The sequence below is a fragment of the Aquarana catesbeiana genome, linkage group LG02 (genome assembly GCF_042186555.1).
Source record: "Aquarana catesbeiana isolate 2022-GZ linkage group LG02, ASM4218655v1, whole genome shotgun sequence".
Classification (NCBI taxonomy): domain Eukaryota; kingdom Metazoa; phylum Chordata; class Amphibia; order Anura; family Ranidae; genus Aquarana; species Aquarana catesbeiana.
Window position 1 is genome coordinate 562,781,276 of NC_133325.1, and position 17,358 is coordinate 562,798,633.

The following is a 17,358-nucleotide window of genomic DNA, read 5'->3' on the forward strand; positions in this document are numbered from 1 at the left end:
AGCAAAATGTAAAAAACATTTTTTTTTTTTTTTTTAAGTTGTCGCTCTTTTTTTGTTTATAGCGCAAAAAATAAAAAAAACAGAGGTGATCAAATACCACCAAAAGAAAACTCTATTTGTAGGAAAAAAAGGACATCAATTTTGTTTGGGTACAGTGTTGCACGACCGCAAAATTGTCAGTTAAAGCAACGCAGTGCCATATTGCAAAAAATGACCTGGTCAGGAAGTGGGTAAATCCTTCCGGGGCTGAAGTGGTTAAATCAAGGTCAGTGGCTTGGGATTTTGGACAGCTATTTTATCTAAGAGACATTCCCAAAACATGGCCTGTTGGGGGTACTTGAGGACAGGGTTGAGAACCACTGCTTTACAGGAACAAAATCATCTCCTGCTTGACAGTCTGTATAGTTTGATATATAAAAAACACTTACGCCATGCTGCTGTCCCAAACCAATTATGTTATATAATCCTCAGAAGTAACCTACAAGTGTGTTGGCTGTGTGTGTTAAAACAGTGCTTGCAAAATTAAATAATTCACTATAATACAACATTAAAGTGTATGTAAACCCAATGTCATCCTTTCTAAACTACTGCCATAGGGGTTATCTATAAGGATATATATGCCTCCTGCATGTATCTTTACCTGTCAAATGTCTCCCCTCTGTCTGTTATGAGAGCCGAAAAACTGCAGATTCTGTGGGTGGGTCTGTTGTCTGGAGCTTGGTGGATGGAGTCATGATGTCAGTAGACTCCCCGCCCACTTCTACACTCCCCTTGTCAATATGCATTTTCTCTGTGTATTTCTAACATTGAACTTCTGCTATGATCTCTAACATCCAGTGAAAAGACAGGAAAGTAACCACATGACTTCAGCATGCCAAATCATGGTGAGGTGTGGAACAGCCAATCCTTGCAGAGCTGCTGAAGAAAGGAGTGGGGGAGGGAATTAAAAAATAATGCCTGTGTCTTAGGCTAGTGCACGAGATATGTAAATCACCTGTCACTCACAGCAAGAGGGAGGATTTGACAAAGTTTTTCTCAGTTTGTCAAGATTTTTCTCACTGAACAATAAAAGCGGATTGCTCAGAGATGGATTAACTCTTTGTGGCAAGATTGGGCTCAAATGATAGGAAATCTTATACTCTACATTATGATAAAAAAAAAAAAAAATTCGGGTTTACATCCACTTCAAGATCTAAAGTGAGAAAACAATTTTTCAAATGATATGGTGCTCAGTCCTGAATAGATTAATAATAAAATCCAATATGAAGATCCTTTCATACAGTGGGGACGGAAAGTATTCAGACCCCCTTCAATTTTTCACTCTTTGTTATATTGCAGCCATTTGCTAAAATCATTTAAGTTCATTTTTTTTCCTCATTAATGTACACACAGCACCCCATATTGACAGAAAAACACAGAATTGTTGACATTTTTGCAGATTTATTAAAAAAGAAAAACTGAAATATCACATGGTCCTAAGTATTCAGACCCTTTGCTCAGTATTTAGTAGAAGCACCCCTTTGATCTAATACAGCCATGAGTCTTTTTGGGAAAGACGCAACAAGTTTTTCACACCTGGATTTGGGGATCCTCTGCCATTCCTCCTTGCAGATCCTCTCCAGTTCTGTCAGGTTGGATGGTAAACGTTGGTGGACAGCCATTTTTAGGTCTCCCCAGAGATGGGATTTAAGTCAGGGCTCTGGCTGGGCCATTCAAGAACAGTCATGGAGTTGTGAAGCCACTCCTTCATTATTTTCGCTGTGTGCTTAGGGTCATTGTCTTGTTGGAAGGTAAACCTTAGGCCCAGTCTGAGGTCCTGAGCACTCTGGAGAAGGTTTTTGTCCAGGATATCCCTGTACTTGGCCGCATTCATCTTTCCCTCGATTGCAACCAGTCGTCCTGTCCCTGCAGCTAAAAAACACCCCCATAGCATGATGCTGCCACCACCATGCTTCACTGTTGGGACTGTATTGGACAGGTGATGAGCAGTGCCTGGTTTTCTCCACACATACCGCTTAGAAGTAAGGCCAGAAAGTTCTATCTCGGTCTCATCAGACCAGAGAATCTTATTTCTCACCATCTTGGAGTCCTTCGGATGTTTTTTAGCAAACTCCATGTGGGCTTTCATGTGTCTTGCATTGAGGAGAGGCTTCCGTCGGGCCACTCTGCCATAAAGCCCCGACTGGTGGAGGGCTGCAGTGATGTTGACTATCTACAACTTTCTCCCATCACCTGACTGCATCTCTGGAGCTCAGCCACAGTGATCTTTGGGTTCTTCTTTACCTCTCTCACCAAGGCTCTTCTCCCCCGATAGCTCAGTTTGGCCGGACGGCCAGCTCTAGGAAGGGTTCTGGTCGTCCCAAACATCTTCCATTTAAGGGTTATGGAGGCCACTGTGCTCTTAGGAACCTTAAGTGCAGCAGAATTTTTTTGTAACCTTGGCCAGATCTGTGCCTTGCCACAATTCTGTCTCTGAGCTCTTCAGGCAGTTCCTTTGACCTAATGATTCTCATTTGCTCTGACATACACTGTGAGCTGTAAGGTTTTATATAGACAGGTGTGAGGCTTTCCTAATCAAGTCCAATCAGTATAATCAAACACAGCTGGACTCAAATGAAGGTGTAGAACCATCTCAAGGATGATCAGAAGAAATGGACAGCACCTGAGTTAAATATATGAGTGTCACAGCAAAGGGTCTGAATACTTAGGACCATGTGATATTTCAGTTTTTCTTTTTTAATAAATCTGCACAAATGTCAACAATTCTGTGTTCTTCTGTCAATATGGGATGCTGTGTGTACATTAATGAGGAAAAAATGAACTTAAAGCGATGGTTCGCTGAAAAAAAATATTAAAAGCCAGCAGCTACAAATACTTTATAACTTTTACACAAATAACTTTTTTTAATATATGGACACTTACCTGTCCAGGGAGCCCGCGATGTCGGCAGCCGAAGCCGATCCATCCTTCGGCTCTCGGCTGCTGCCGCCGCCATCCTCAGTGAGGGAATAAGGAAGTGAAGCTTCACTTCCTGGTTCCCTACTGCACTTGCGCGAGTCGCGCTGCGCGTCCTCTCTGGTCCCTGCTGTGTTCTGTGTCTCACAGAATAGAGCGGTGGAGGAGAGCGTAGGTGTCGGAAGTGGTGTAGGTCACCGCAAGCACCGCAATGATCTATGCCAGGAAGTGGGAGCAAATACCTGTATTAGACAGGTATCTGCTCCCTCCTCCCCCCTGAAAGGTGCCAAATGTGACACCGGAGGGGGGAGGAATACAAAAAGTGGAAGTTCCATTTTTGGGTGGAACTCCACTTTAAATGATTTTAGCAAATGGCTGTAATATAACAAAGTAGTGAGTGTACAGCTTGTAAAACGGTGTAAATTTGCTGTCCCCTCAAAATAACTCAACACACAAAGCCATTAATGTCTAAACTGCTGGCAACAAAAGTGAGTACAAGTGAATTTGTCCAAATTGGGCCCAAAGTGTCAATATTTTGTGTGGCCACCATTATTTTCCAGCACTGCCTTAACCCTCTTGACCATGAAGTTCACCAGAGCTTCACAGGTTGCCACTAGAGTCCTCTTCACCTCCTCCGTGAAGACATCATGGAGCTGGTGGATGTTAGAGACCTTACGCTCCTCCACCTTCCATTTGAGGATGCCCCACAGATGCTCAATAGGGTTTAGGTCTGGAGACATGCTTGGCCAGTTCATCAGCTTTACCCTCAACTTCTTTAGCAAGGCAGTGGTTGGCTTGCAGGTGTGTTTGGGGTTGTTATCATGTTGGAATACTGCCCTGCGGCCCAGTCTCTGAAGGGAGGGGTGATCATGCTCTGCTTCAGTATGTCACAGTACATGTTGGCATTCATGGTTCCCTCAATGAACTGAAGCTCCCCAGTTCCGGCAGCACTCATGCAGCCCAGACCATGACACTCCCAACACCATGCTTGACTGTAGACAAGACACACTTGTCTTTGTACTCCTCACCTGCATCATCTTTAGAAGAGGCTTTCTTCTGGGATGACAGCCATGCAGACCAATTTGATGCAGTGTGCGGCGTATGCTCTAAAAAACTGACAGGCTGACGCCCCACATCTTCAACCTCTGCTGCAATGCTGGCAGCACTTATACCTCTATTTCTCAAAGATAACCTTTGGATATGACGCTGAGCACGTGCGCTCAACTGCTTTGGTCGACCATGGCGAGGCCTGTTCTGAGTGGAACCTGTCCTGTTAAACCACTGTATGGTTTTGGCCACCATGCTGCAGCTTAGTTTCAGGGTCTTGGCAATCTTCTTATAGCCTAGACCAGTGATGCGAACCTTGACACCCCAGATGTTTTGGAACTACATTTCCCATGATGCTCATGCACTCTGCAGTGTAGTTGAGCATCATGGGAAATGTAGTTCCAAAACATCAGGAGTGCCAAGGTTCGCCATCACTGGCCTAGACCATCTTTATGTAGAGCAACAATTCTTTTTTTCAGATCCTCAGAAAGTTCTTTGACATTAGGTGCCATGTTGAACTTCCACTGACCAGTATGAGAGAGTGAGAGCGATAACACCAGTTATCGTAAGTACATATTTGTAAACTGCTACAATAAAACACTATGGAATGAAAACATTGAAATATACATTCACTTTGCTGCACAATTGTTTTATAAAATTCTGCCTGTTATTATTACAAAGTTCCAGTAGATGGCGATATAGCCCTATTAAAAAAACTGCTGGAGAAAGAATCAAAAAGGACAAACACACATACGCTGGGCCTAATTTACTTGATCCACAAAAGCAGAAAGGAAATTGCTATGATGATGATTATGTTGAAAGTTTGCTTGAACACACAGACTTTTATGCATTCAATAAACACAATGTTTTAAATGATCTGGTAAAGCATATACTCTTGTTCAAAGCATATGTTGCAATCCACACTGAATGTCCAAATGAGGTTGTTTTTGTGCCTTATATGCAGACATGTTGCAATAAAATACAAGTTCAACTTTCTCTACACTAATGCTAACCTATCCACCCCCACAAATATTGGAGATAATTCCATTTTAATTCTAGGTTTGCATGCATTTCAATGCTGTAGTGTTCACTGCTTAGCCGTTTGTTACTGTTTATTAGAGCAGTGTGTGCACTGTTACGTTTTGCATATTTTCATACGCAAACGTGAAAATACTAGCAAGTGCTTAAAAAAAAAAAAAAAAAGACTGCAAACGTGAAAAGGAATTCCCCAAATGCCCAAATCAACAATATACTGTACTAAAAAAAGAGGGGGTTGGGACTTTAAATGAAGCAATGGCCTGTTAGGGTCATATGCCTCCATCCCTATCAATATGAAAAAAAAAGAAAGAAGGAAGTGGGACTTTAAATGAAGTACGCGGTTGCAAATGAGTGGAATGGTAAATATATGATACACTGATAAAAATGATTCTGTTGGCTTGTAATTTTAGCATAAAAATCATCTTCAACATATAAATAAATGTTAATTAATTTACTTTGATATTTTAAGTACCTTACTTAATTTTCATTAGTCCTATAAACACACCTTTTAGATTTACAAAAATAATGTATAATATTGAGTAAACTAGACAAAACTTTTAAGGTATGTGCATTTCCAATTTCTAATTGAGTTACATTTACTTAAAAAAATTATCTTTTCCTTTGACTGAAATTGCGGGACACATATGTTTGCCAAACATGCAACCGCATGAGTTTTGATGCTGTCATTTTAAAGACTTTGCCGTCTTTTGGAACTTTGAAAGCCTGCACAAGGCAGTTCCCATACATTTGAGGCCCGTCAGGACAAAAGAGTGCCACCAGTGACAAGAATTTTTCTAAGTCATTACAAAGCCATGCAATGCCATTGAAAGGTAAGAGTGAACATTGAACACATTATTGAACAGATTAGTAAGAGTGAACAAATTGAACAAATTACAAGAAAAACAGAAATGGAAGGCAAGCATGCCTAGTGCATTACCAAAGATAATTTAATAATAAAAATGTTTTATATAAAAGTGGGTACTCACAAAATGCAACTGACAAAAGGCCATAAAAACAATGCATGGACATGCACAGAACACGGGGTACAGCTAACGCGTTTCGGGGCGCACCAACTTCCTCAGAGCTAGGGCTAAAAAAAAAGTATTGCCATTTTCCCAAAACTCGTGGCAAAATATAAAATATTCCATGGACTCAACATGCCTCTCAGCAAATAGCTTGGGGTGTCTACTTTCCAAAATGGGGTCATTTGGGGGGGGGGGGGTTGTGTCATCTGGGCATTTTATGGCCTCCGAAACTGTGTAAGGTAGTGAAGAGTGAACTCTAAACTTGACGCCCTTAGAAGGCCTGAAGGCGGTGATTCGCTTTCTGGGTCCTGTACGTGGCTAGGCTCCCAAAAAGTCTCAAACGTGTGGTATCCCCATACGTAGGAGAAGCAGCAGAATGTATTTTGGGGTGTAATTTCACATATGCCTATGGCATGTTTGAGCAATATATCATTTAGTGACAACTTTGTGAAAAAAAATTAAAATAAAAATGTATTGTAATTTTCCCGAAACTTGTGGCAAAACATAAAATATTCCATGGACTCAACATGCCTATCAGCAAATAGCTTGGGCTGTCTACTTTCCAAAATGGGGTCATTTGGGGGTGTTTTGAACTGTCCTGGCATTTTATGCACAACATTTAGAAGCTTATGTCACACATCACCCACTCTTCTAACCACTTGAAGACAAAGCCCTTTCTGACACTTTTTGTTTACATGAAAAAATACTTTTCTTTTGCTAGAAAATTACTTTGAACCCCCAAACATTATTATTTTTTTTTTTACAGCAAAGTCCCTACAGATTAAAATGATGGGTGTTTTGGAAAAAAAACACTTTTTTAATTTTAATGCACTAAAACACACTATATTGCCCAAATCTTTGGTAAAATATAAAAGATGATCTTATGCAGAGTAGAGCGATATCAAACATGTCATGCTTTAAAATTGCGCAGAACCGTGCAGCGGAGACAAACTACATACATTTTTAAAAAGAACTTTAAAAGCCTTTACAGGTTACCACTTTAGATTTACAGAGGAGGTCTACTACTAATATTTCTGCCCTCGATCTGATGTTCGCGGTGATACTTCACATACATGGTGCAATTGCTGTTTACATATGATACGAGGCCGACACTTGAGTTTGCCATTGCGTGCAAGCACGGGGGGCAGGGGTGCTTTTTTATTACAATTTATTTTGCTTTTTTATTTTATTTTTACATTGTTCCTTTCATTTAATTTTTTTCTATCATTTTTATTGTTATCACAGGGAATGTAAATATCCCCTATGATAGCAATAGGTAGTGACAGGTTCTTTTTTTTTTTTTTAATTGGGGTCTATTAGACCCTAGATCTCTCCTCCGCCCTCAAAGCATCTAAACACACCAAGATCGGTGTGATAAGATGCTTTCCCAATTTCCCAATGGCGCTGTTTATATGACTTCGGCGAAACCGAAGTCATGAAATGCTCATAGCTTCCAGTTTCTTAGGCCATAGAGATGATTGGAGCCATTCTGATCTTCTATCAGCTCTATGGTCAGCTGACGGAACCAGCAGCTGCATTCTCAGGTTCCCCGATGGGACAGGGCAGCCTGAGAAAACCATGGAAGACGGCGGAGCGGGGGGTCGTTCCCTCCCACTAATTAGCTGCTAGGATTGCTTTTACCTAAAAGCTGACCGCTGGCTGAAAAGAACGATACCAAGATGATACCTAAACCTGCAGGCATCATTCTGGTATAACCACTCGGTTAGCAACATACTAACCGAGTGGTAAGTCCAGCAACATACCAGTACATTGCTGGTCCTTGTTGGGCATATATTGTAATGTTCTTTTTTTTCATGCAGGTTGTGGACTGAACGGAAAAAGAGATTGATCGGTGGGTATGCCCACCATTAGAATACTGCCCTGCACTTCTAATGATGGGCATACACAATAACTGTTGTAACGGTTCCAGGTTTGGGTCTCTAAAAATGCGATGGCATTTTTGGAGACCCTGTGTAAGTGTGTCCTAGTCTGTGCAGTGCTGTACCCTACGCTAATACTCCACTAGTGTGTGGCAGCGTTCAAAACATTCACCGATGCAGAGACCAGGTTGGTCAGGGCAGGAGGGACAACAATAGCGGGTGTCACGCCTAAATCTGTGCTACAGACACGACATCTTCTTTGGGGTGATCGATTGGTAGGGGTACCAGGGAAGACATACTGAAAATGCCTCCCATGTAGCCGCCTCACTGCATTTACATTGGGAAGTTGGGCTACAGCACCATCTGGAAACAAAAGGGCTGTGATGATCTCTACCTGGAATTTAAGGAAGGATTCAGTTCGTCCTGAAGCTTTGTATAGCACATAAGCGTTCAGCAGAGCCAATTGGAATAAGTATACAGACACTTTTGTGTACCAGTGCCTGACCTTATTGGCAATTAAGTACGGCGCCATCAACTGGTCATTGAGGCCCACCCCTCCCATATTAAAGTTGTATTCATGTACACAGAGGGGTTTCTCCACAACACTAGTCACCGTTTTAATTTGGACTGTCGTGTCTGCGTGAAGGGAGGACAGAACGAAAATATTTTTATTATTCCTCCACTTCACAGCGAGCAAATTATTACATTTTAAGCAGGCTCTCTCCCCCAGCCAAAGACGGGATTCTATAAGCCACTGGGATAAGCCCCGGTGATTAGATCGCACGGTGCCACATGCGCCAATTCCATGATCAAAAAAGTGACTAAAAAGTGGCATGCTTGTGTAATAATTGTCCACATATAAATGTTACCCCTTTCCGAATAAGGGTGACACCAAGTCCCACACAATCTTACCAGCGCTCCCTATGTAGTCTGGGCAGTTCTCTGGCTCTACGTAACTATCTCTTTCCTCGTAAACCATAAAACTATATGTATAGCCTGTTGCCCTGTCACAGAGCTTATACATCTTGACCCCATATCTGGCACGCTTGCTGGGAAGATACTGTTTGAATGACAAGCGGCCAGAAAACGTAATCAGGGACTCATCAATGCAGATAACTTGATCGGAAGTAAACAAGGCTGCAAACTGTTGGTTGAAGTGGTTTACGAGGGGCCAAATTTTGTAGAGCCGATCATATTCAGGGTCACCCCGAGGACGACAGTGTTCATTGTCATTGAAATGCATGAACCGCAAGAACTGCTCGTGTCCTGGTCATGGAGGCAGAGAACACAGGCATATGGTGAATTGGGTCAGTGGACCAATATGACCGCAACTCACTTTTTTTAACTCTGCCCATGAGGAGGGATAGGCCCAGGAAGGTCTTAAATTCGGAAACCGTAATAGGTTTCCAATCTCTGGCAAGGGTCAACTGGGGATTAGTGGCGATGAATTGACCAGCATACAAATTGCTTTGGTCCACAATTGATCTATTGAGATCTTCCAGCGAATAAAAATCAAGTGACGTAAAAACAACTGTTTTAACCTGAATTCTGGGTTGACTAGTGAATGGGGGAAGTACGGGTGCTGTAGAAGTGGTGGGCTCCCAATTCGGATTGGCAATTGCAGCAGGAAGGGCACTATGGGCTCGATGGGACTGTCTTTGTATTCTTGGTGGCAGCGGGACACTAGTTGTAGTAGCCACCTCACCAGCTTGAACTGCACTTATGGGACTCGCCATGTCACCACGTGATACTGCAGTGCTGGTTTGACTATGACCAAGATGTACTAGGCCACTGGTGCTTGCCAGTTCACCAAAAAGGATGAATGTCACTAGTACTGGCTCTCTGCTCCATACAAGAGCCCTGCGGTTCTTGCACCACAACAACAGCAGAAGAACGGGGTCGGGTACGCCTGACCTTGGCAGGGACCACAACTCCGTTGTCAGAGCTATCTGTCAGGGTGCCGCTGCTGTCTACGGGTTCGTATTATGAGCCTGAATCTGACAGATGGGTGAGTTCCTCTTCACTCTCATCTGTCATGCTCAGAAATGTGTAGGCCTCTTCACTAGTGTACCTTCGATTGGACATTGTGGCCTCTTAATTTACTGGTACACTAGTGAGACTCACAGGAAAAAAGAGCACCGACTGTCAGCGGCTGCTTCAAACGCTACCAAAAAAACAGTTATCGTTCTCAGGGATCAGGCCTGACTCTGCAAATGCTGCAGTTTTGTGTTTAGTGTTTTGTAAGTAACGGTGATCGATTGATACTGCACTTGGGTGGGCTGGGCTGGGTTGGGCTTGGCGGAGGGGCTAAACGCAGGTTCTAGCAGGTATCTGTGCTGATCCCGCTAACACTGCTTTTTTGGGAACCCCAAACTACTGGGGACGCTAATAAAAGATCTGATCTGGTCAGATATTGATCCGTTCAGACACTATACTACTAAGAGAGGTGTATGGTGCGTGCGTGGGTGTTAGCGCTACTGGTACTAATCTGAAGCTGCCTGGGGCGACACACACCCTGACTGATGATAAACCCAAACTGATATCACCCGCTTGGTGATCAGGGGGTTAAACCTTTATTTAAGTAATATACGGCAGGTACCCTGATGCTATAAAAAAATAACTAACCAGCATCACCCGTAACACTTATACAGTGATCACTGGTGACAGGGGGTGATCAAGGGGTTAAACCTTTATCGGGGAGGTTAGAGGGGGTTAATTTATTTTTATGTATTATTTTTATATAAAAACCTTCAAACATATATCAAATACATTTGGAAAATAGGTTTTACCAACTTAAAACAAGTAAGTTAAAAGTTAATATCACTTAAAACTAAGTGCATAAAAACACTTTCCTCTAGCAGCAAAAGGGTCGATGGTTCGAATCCCGACCATTATGCCGCGTACACACGGTCGGACTTTACGGCGGACTTTGCCCGGCGGATTTTTCGACGTACTTTCCGACGGACTTTGTGAATGAACGGACTTGCCTACACACAATCCACCAAAGTCCGTCGAATTCGTACGTGATGACGTACGACCGGACTAAAACAAGGAAGTTCATAGCCAGTAGCCAATAGCTGCCCTAGCGTGCCTTTTTGTCCGTCGAACTAGCATACAGACGAGCGGACTTTTCGACCGGACTCGATTTCAACGGATAAATTTTAAACAAGTTTAAAATCTAAGTCCGTCCAACTTTTGAGAAAACAAAGTCCGCTGGAGCCCACACACATCGAATTGTCCGACGAAATCCAGTCCGCCGGGCAAAGTCCGCCGTAAAGTCCGCTCGTGTGTACGCGGCATTACACTACCTGCCTGGAGTTTGTATGTTCTACCCTGTGCCTGTGTAGGTTTCCACGCACACTCCAAAGACATGCTGGTAGGGAAATTAGCCCTAGTTTGTGTAAGTATGAATGTGAATTAGGGATCTTAGATTGAAAGCTCCTTGAGGGCAGGGACTGATGTGAATGTACAATGTATATGTAAAGTGCTGCGTAAATTGATGGTGCTATATAAGTACTTGAAATAAATAGGTTAATGTATGTGTCCCTAACTCAATCTTTTCTAGAAACTGGAAAAATGTAGTTGGCTTTACTTGAATCTATGGTCTATAAACTGGAAAAATTGAGTTGGCTTTACTTAAAACTATAGTTCCAGACAAGTTAAGGTATGTATTCCTAACTTAAAACACTATGGTTTATAAACTGAAAAAAATGTAGTTGACTTTGCTTAAAACAACAAAGTTGAAAACATGAAAAGTCTAATGAGTCAGACAAAAATAAGTTTAGTTGACACCACTTAAAAAGCTGATGCAAATAGTTGCCACAATTTTTTGAGTAGACCCAGCACAATATTTTCTACAGTGTTATTGGTTCATGTGTGTATATATATATATATATATATATACAGTCAGGTCCATAAATATTGGGACATTGACACAATTCTAATCTTTTTGGCTCTATACACCACCGCTATTGATTTGAAATGAAACAAACAAGATGGGCTTTAACTGCAGACTTTCAGCTTTTATTTGAGGGTATTTACATCCAAATCAGGTGAACAGTGTAGGAATTACAACAGTTTGTAAATGTGCCTCCCACTTTTTAAGGGACCAAAAGTAATGGGACAGATTAACAATCATCCAACAAACTTTCACTTTTTAATACTTGGTTGCAAATCCTTTGCAGTCAATTACAGCCTGAAGTCTGGAACGCATAGACATCACCAGACACTGGGTTTCATCCCTGGTGATGCTCTGCCAGGCCTCTACTGCAACTGTCTTCAGTTCCTGCTCGTTCTTGGGGCATTTTCCCTTCAGTTTCGTCTTCAGCAAGTGAAATGCATGCTCAGTCGGATTCAGGTCAGGTGATTGACTTGGCTATTGCATAACATTCCACTTCTTTCCCTTAAAAAACTCTTTGGTTGCTTTCGCAGTATGCTTCGGGTCATTGTCCATTTGCACTGTGAAGTGCTGTCCAATGAGTTCTGAAGCATTTTGCTGAATATGAGCAGATAATATTGCCTAAAACACTTCAGAATTCATCCTGCCTTTTGTCAGCAGTCACATCATCAATAAATACAAGAGAACCAGTTCCATTGGCAGTCATACATGCCCACGCCATGACACTACCACCACCATGCTTTACTGATGAGGTGGTATGCTTTGGATCATGAGCAGTTCCTTTCCTTCTCCATACTCTTCTCTTCCCATCACTCTAGTACAAGTTGATCTTGGTCTCATCTGTTCATAGGATGTTGTTCCAGAAATGTGAAGGCTTTTTTAGATGTTTGGCAAACTCTAATCTGGCCTTCCTGTTTTTGAGGCTCACCAATGGTTTACATCTTGTGGTGAACTCTCTGTATTCACTCTGGTGAAGTCTTCTCTTGATTGTTGACTTTGACACACATACACCTACCTCCTGGAGAGTGCTCTTGATCTGGCCAACTGTTGTGAAGGGTGTTTTCTTCACCAGGGAAAGAATTCTTCAGGCATCCACCACAGTTGTTTTCCATGGTCTTCTGGGTCTTTTGGTGTTGCTGAGCTCACCGGTGCATTCTTTCTTTTTAAGGATGTTCCAAACAGTTGATTTGGCCACACCTAATGTTTTTGCTTTCTTTCTGATAGGTTTGTTTTGTTTTTTCAGCCTAATTATGCCTTGCTTCACTGATAGTGACAGCTCTTTGGATCTTATATTGAGAGTTGACAGCAACAGATTCCAAATGCAAATAGCACATTTGAAATGAACTCTGGATATCTGCTCCTTGTAAATGGGATAATGAGCGAATAACACACACCTGGTCATGAAACAGCTGAGCAGCCAATTGCCCCATTACTTTTGGTCCCTTAAAAAGTGGGAGGCACATATACAAACTGTTGTAATTCCTACACCGTTCACCTGATTTGGATGTAAATACCCTCAAATCAAAGCTGAAAGTCTGCATTTAAAGCACATCTTGTTCGTTTCATTTCAAATCCATTGTGGTGTTGTATAGAGCCAAATAGATTAGAATTGTGTCAATGTCCCAATATTTATGGATCTGCCTGTATATATATAGAGAGAGAGAGATAGTTTTTGTATTGTGTATATCAGAGCACAAAACAACATTGCATAATAATAATAAATATTCCAGTAAAATTCATGTGTTCCTGTGTTCTTCACCTATAGCAGCACCCTTTCCCGTAAGGCAAGCAGACCTACCGGTACTCGGTTGTGCCCAGGTCTTATACACAATGCTATAGTGCCTGCCCACCACACCAGAGCAGGCAAGACAGACAGGGGGTTTGATCAGGAATAACACGTGTCACTTTCTATCACAAGCACGTGAGTGAGGGTTTGACTGGCTTATACCAGGTTTGTGTTTCCACCCAGAGACTGATCACATTAATCACCTTGCAGGTGGACAGACAGACAAGGAGAGTGCCGTATATGTAAGAAAAGTGCAGCGCTGGATATAGACAAACACTGGAAAAATATGAAAATGAAAAACACTGTGCACAATAATTCACTAGTGATACCCAAATCAAATTAATATATGTTGTCCATAGATGTTCCTATATAGTAGCAAACTGGGGTGTGGAATAAAGTGCGTGGCTATCACCACCGCAAACCTTTATCTCACTGAAATAAATGTGCTTAATCTTCATATAGCGTCCATAAAGTGTCCATAAATACATGTGTGAGAATCCTTATTGGGTAATTCTGTGACTTTCACCGCAGGTAGACCCGTCACCATAGAGAGATTTAAGGCTTACCAGACAGCCCTTAAAGAAAGGCATGAAAAAACCTTCACTCTAGATATTATCCCTTCTGTGGATGGGTCTCGTCCGGAAGCGTTGAGCAGATATTGCAAACTGTCATCAGTGGAGGGGGTTCACTCACAACGATAATAGGTATCCAAAAAAAGAAGAAATGCTCCAATAGTATAAAAAGGTATGAAGTTCCTTTATTAAAATTTGCCAAACAGGCATCAATCTAAACAAGTTCCTTGCAAGGAATTTAAAAACAGCTCCGATCGAAAACGAAAGTTCGCGCATGCGCAGTCCGTGCGTGCGTGTCTACCCTACGGTCGTTTTGTCAGAAATGACATCATCAGGGGCACGCCTACACGTCCGCGCATGCGCATTATGTACCCGAGCGGCAGAACGAAGGAATTCAGCCATTGGTCACATAGTTACCGGAGCTACAAAACAGCTGAAGCATTAACAAGAGGAGTGTCAATTATTTCAGATGCTGATTAACCTAGTTTGAACACATAGGACAGCATAAACCTTTCCTAGTGCCATCTTGTGGACAACTAGGATATTACTTCAGGGATAAATTTATTTAATATTCTAAACCCGATAAAAAATGCAAAAAAATATAAAAATTGTACAAATGGCTGAAGGCCGGTTCGCATCACCCTTCAAGGTAAAACTTGTGATGGGAACCCCCTCCTTTTTAAAAGATACAAAGCATGTTATCAACTTGCTTGGGGAGATCAAGCATACTTACAGGTAACCGCGGAGCATCGCCATCTCTCACCATTTAGGTCATGAAGCGGTGCAATTCTTTCTTCATCGGGACTCCAGTATCTCAATCACGCAAAAGAAATTCGTGTTGGAGCCACTGGATTTTTCGATGAAACATAATTACTTCTGGCACAATGGTGCTCATTATCTGCAGAAGAAAGGAGTAGCCATCTGAGCAAAATTTGCTCCCAGCATGGCCAACTTATTCATGGCTAAGTGGGAGGAAGATGTGGTACTACATGATAGACGTGATGAACTTATTTTCTGGAAAAGGTTCATCGACAATGTTCTTTTTATATGGGACGGGGACACTGAATCCGTCATGACTTTCCTGTCCTTTTTGAACAATAATGATAGAGGCATCGTTCTCCCTCATGAGGTCAATTCCACCCAAATTCATTTTCTGGATTTAAAAATAACCATAGATAATGGGAGGATTACTACATCCACATATTTCAAAATGACAGACAGGAACGGATATATTCCACTCGACTCCTGTCATCACCGTTCCTGGCTGTCAGCAGTCCCAAACGGACAATTTTTGCGTCTCAGGAGAAATTGTTCCAACCTGGAGGATTACAATAAAGAAGCTCTGGTTCTTAGATCCAGATTTCTAAACAAGGGCTACGATGGTCAGGCCCTTGATTCATTAATAGCAGAAGTAGGAAACAGGGATCGTCAGACTCTCTTAGTTGACAAATTACCCCACAAGTAGAGAAAAGGGAGGATTTCGGGTTAGCCTTTTTAACCACCTACTCTAGCCAGCATTGGGCCATAAAACGCATAATTAAAAGACATTGGCCTGTCATTAAGAACGACAGGATTCTGGGGCCGCTATTGGCAGATAAACCTTGTGTGCTTTTTAGGGGTGCCTCCAACCTTAGGCACTTCATAGCACCTAATGTCCCAGACCCGCCAGTAAGACCTTCTTTCTTTGGAGATCTAAAGGGCTTCTATCCCTGTAGAAAGTGTCAAGTTTGTAGTATCAATGCTTTCAGGGGGAGAAGATTAACTGAGTTTACATCAACAGGAACAGGTACCACATATTCGATCAAATCCTTTATCACCTGTACTACAAAGTGTGTAGTGTATCTTTTAAGGTGCCCTTGCGGGTTAGAATACGTGGGACGCACCACTAGAAAGTTACAAGTGAGACTTGGGGAGCATGTTGCCAATATCCGAAGGGGTTTTGACAAACATAATGTTTCAAAACACTATGACCTCAAACATAATAGGGATCCCACTGGCACTACGTTTTTTGCCCTCAAAAAATATATACCACACTGGCGAGGTAGTAATGGTAAATGTAGCATATCTAGAAGTGAGACTAACTGGATATATAAATTGGGCTGTCATGTGCCTATGGGTTTAAATGTGGAGTGGGACATCAACTGTTTCATCAACAATAGTTGATGGTTTTGGTTCCCCCCTTTTTTGGTGTCCCCTCCGCATTCTTGGTCAATATGACTTCCCAATCCTGTTTTTCAGGAGAGGACTATCCTGGTTTCTATATTATTTAGATCACGAAGTCTTTAGAGTAATCTCTTTAACCGGAATATTATATATGTCTTTACCTTTAAAGGGCGATTTTTATTTTTACAAAAGTAAACCATCTCATTTTGCTACATTATTCTGATTTCTAGCAATGTATTCTGTTTGATACACTATATAAAGTATTATGCTTTGTTATATTACTTGGATTTCTGACTTTTGGGGAGAAATCACCCTAATTTGATGATTGTTGAATCATAAATGTTTTTACCTTGAAGGGTGATGCGAACCGGCCTTCAGCCATTTGTACAATTTTTATATTTTTTTGCATTTTTTATCGGGTTTAGAATATTAAATAAATGTATCCCTGAAGTAATATCCTAGTTGTCCACAAGATGGCACTAGGAAAGGTTTATGCTGTCCTATGTGTTCAAACTAGGTTAATCAGCATCTGAAATAATTGACACTCCCCTTGTTAATGCTTCAGCTGTTTTGTAGCTCCGGTAACTATGTGACCAATGGCTGAATTCCTTCGTTCTGCCGCTCGGGTACATAATGCGCATGCGCGGACGTGTAGGCGTGCCCCTGATGATGTCATTTCCGACGAAACGGCCGTAGGGTAGACACGCACACAAGGACTGCGCATGCGCGAACTTTCGTTTTCGATCGGAGCTGTTTTTAAATTCCTTGCAAGGAACTTGTTTAGATTGATGCCTGTTTGGCAAATTTTAATAAAGGAACGTCATACCTTTTTACACTATTGGAGCATTTCTTCTTTTTTTGGATACCTATTATCGTTGTGAGTGAACCCCCTCCACTGATGACAGTTTGCAATATCTACTCAACGCTTCCGGACGAGACCCATCCACAGAAGGGATAATATCTAGAGTGGAGGTTTTTCATGCCTTTCTTTAAG